Raw genomic sequence first — 3671 nt, 5'->3', positions numbered from 1 at the left:
GTAACCTGCAATGAATACCCTGCTGCAACTGCTGGTTTCTGGCCTGATTCGGTGCTCGTGGAAGCCAATGACAGCTTTGCTATTGGTTTCAGTGGGTGCAGGTTTCACACCATCCATGTTTACCCTGAGGCAGGGCAAAGGCAGCTGTCAGTCTCCCTGACACATCATTCAGACAACGTAAAAGGGCTCTAAATGAACACAAATGTAAATTTAGTCTTCCCAAGTCACCTTTTACAGTACCCCATCACTGTAAAGGGAGCTTCAGCAGAAATAAGATGCCAGTTCTGAATGTAGTTAACAGAAGTATTTTCCCCTTGATTCAAAACCATAAAGACAACAAGCTGTGAACACCCCAGAAAGCTGTCCATATACAATGTAAGAGCCCTGGGTGATGGGGAATTTCCAAATCACTGAATGTCTGAGAGCAGGGTCACCCCCTCCCAGCCAGGGCTCTGCTGAAAACCGGCCCCACCCCCCAGCCCCAGACAGCAGAGCCTCATGGCACCATGAGGTTCCTGTTCACATGGAAGCACCTCAGAAGAAGGGGCTGGACCCGCGAGGGTGAAAACAATTTTCCCCAGACTCCTTCAAGAGCTGGGGACAGGAAAACTGAAAATTCTCCTCACAAGAATAAAGACCAGTGGTAAAAATCACACTGTGGGCTTTGTGTGAGGGTGAAATGTGTAGAAAAACAAAGGGTAAGGCAGGTATGTTATTCCAAGTCAGAAACTCCCTTTACTGTGGGAGCAGTAAAGGAAGAGCAAAATTCTTTCCAAGGAAAGACACTTTCCAAATGGTGACTGTCTTACCAAAGAAGCAGTTCTGGATTCCCTAGATAACCCGATCTCCAAGGATGGTCCAAGAGCAATGACAAGGCACTGAGACAGGGGTTCACATGAAAAGCTACATGAGTTTACCCAAACTGTGTATGTTGCGTGATGTTTAAAGGGTGATTTTTTTCTTTTTCTGTATTTGAACTCTAAAAAACCTGCACACTTTTTCTTCGGCATGCCCCTGGAAAGACTGGAATGCTGGGATACAACATGCTTCAATTACTGGGACATTCAGGAACTCGGAACTGACCTTTTCGGTGGTGAGGCTTCCACGTCCCATTTCTCTGCCAAGCAGCCCCATACCCAAAAAATGTACTGGGATAATGCAACTGGGAATCTGAATGGCACACAGGTGAAGGGGTGAGTGCTTGGTGGGGACTGTGCAGCACAACCCCACAGGGTCCAGACGCAGCACTCAGCTTGGTCAGTACTCAACACCGAGCCCTGCTGAGAGCGAACAGGCAGCTTAGCTCGTTCCTCCAGAATAACGTATTGACTGCTTTTTATTGAGACTTCTTAATGCCTGAACTTTATCTCTGCTGGTGTGGATCCTGCCTTCTGCTAACCCTCCTCAAGTCTCCCAAACACCATAGGAGCTGAACAGGGGAACTAAATAGAAGTACATCTGCTCTTACACTGAGACGGAAACAATAGTGTGCAAGCAGCTGCAGAAGTACTACGAGGCTGCAGGAGGACAAGTTCCAATACAGTTTAATAAAAAATTTATTACCAATATATTTCCAATTAAAAATTAACAATTTCGGGCAAGATTTCAGGTATTATTAACCCAGTATAGTTAGTTTAACTCAGGAGTTTCTTCAGATGGGTCAAGAAGAATTAGTACGTACATGTGATGGCCAAAGTTCAGGGTAAAAATCTGTTCTAGTTTAAGCCTTCCAACAAAAATGCAGCATGACCTAGTCAGAAAGATACCTTGTAACAGACAGTCTTAAAAACATATTTTGCCACTGACAGCTGCTATCCCCAATATTTAAAGATTCCAATAGTAATAAACGGGCACCACATGACACTGGAGGTCTGTCTGTATCCTTGAGGTGCACCGCACTGGTTGAAGCACAGGCAGTAAATCAGGGCTGTGAAAACCACATCTGTGGTCTTTCTGAGAAACAGATCAGACAAGCTCACGTTTCTTTTTCTACCACTACTGTAATAACCAGATTAGAAGCTTGCATCTGTTTGGTAGGTAGGCCTTAAAAGTAATTTACCTGTGTGGATCTGAATTACATCCCATCTGAATTACACACTATCAGGTAAACCAAGAGAACCAAGAGCAGCATGGCTATTTCCTGTGAATAAGACAAATGGTACGTCTACCTCGATGAGTAAGCCAAAGCAGAGGGCAGAGTGTGAAAATGCGATGGATCTATTCTTCTTTACACAATAGAACTGGGGAGGGCTTCCAGCAGCCACCGACACAGCTCTTGGCATTTCCGTACGCTGCTTGCTTGCATTTCTCATCCTCTGAAAGAGTAACATGCACAGCAGCATAGTCTGTGTCAGCACAAGAAGGGCTACAGCTCAGTCTGGGCACCTCTGGGTACATCATCTCTTCTGCCCACAAGTTTTTGCCCTCATATGCACTGGATGTGCAGCCCATGAACCAGGAACTTTAGATTTCTCAGAAGACAACACTACAGTATGGGAAATCCCAGAGAGAAAATACAGCAGTCATAAATAAGCATAAGAGAAAGAGTTGGAAATGCAACAGCCCTGCGCCAGGAGGAGCCGACCTCATTGCAGACCACCTGGGTCCTTCTGCAGGCACAGCCTGCATAAATAGTAAACTCCACATCTGATGTGTCAAAAAGACCACTTCTGCCTGCACACACACGCACCGCTGCCGTTTGGTTAGTTTGAAAGCACATCGAGCGGATTACATCAAAAGATACACAAAAGGTGGCACATCTGTGCTACTGCCTGATGAACTTACTGCACTGAGCTAGTGCCTGACGCGGGCAGAAACACAAGCACCCACAGTGGTCACCCCAGGGCCATTTTATTTAACTTCCTGCCAGGGCTGCAGAACTTGTGCGCTCTTACTTCTAGCACTTGTCTCGCATGTGACTATTTCTATGACTACAATCAAGAACCAGGTAAAATGGTCTGGCAGCAAATCCAGCTCTCTCCATTCCTGAAACCTTGATCTGTGACATTAACCCTTGGCTGGTGCACATCCAAGTTTGCAGAGAACCATGAGAGAGGAGCAATGTTTTCAGCCTGTCTTCAGATCCTGAGTGGGGTGGGACTGATGCCACTCCTCTACCTCCCACCGAGCCTTTTCCTTTGACCTCCTTTTTCTTTGCCCATGACCCTTCTCAGTCATGGTTTCTGTAACAGCAACTATTTGTACCTACAGTTTTCTCATCCAGTGACACTACTTTCCACAGCCTCCTGAATAGCACCAGCAAAACTGATGGTTCCCGCTTTCACTCTGCTGCTAGATACAGCTAGGAGAGGTGCCACGGGCACCAAAGTCTATCTGGGCAGACCTACAAACAAAAAACCCTGGAACCACACGCCTAACTTGCAATATAGATCTGCTGAAACTTGCTATTAGCAGGTAATTTCCTATAAATAATCCCCTTAAAAAAAAGGAACCAAAGCAAAAACTTTGTCAAATACAGGGATGTTTAACATTTCCAAGTGTCAAATAGCTTTGCACGTCCAAGGAGCTATGCTAACATTAACCAGCTGCTTATCACACACAAAAGGAAGGGAACAGTTTTCTCCATTTTGCAGGCAGCCAGGAAGCGAGCAGGCAGGTCGGCTCGCTCCCCCGTACGGGGTGCAGTGCCCGTCCCGGGCTCCGGCCGCCCG

This window comes from Egretta garzetta, unplaced genomic scaffold (assembly GCF_000687185.1).
Source record: "Egretta garzetta isolate BGI_Z169 unplaced genomic scaffold, ASM68718v1 scaffold163, whole genome shotgun sequence".
NCBI lineage: Eukaryota > Metazoa > Chordata > Aves > Pelecaniformes > Ardeidae > Egretta > Egretta garzetta.
This window is presented reverse-complemented; position numbering follows the sequence as displayed.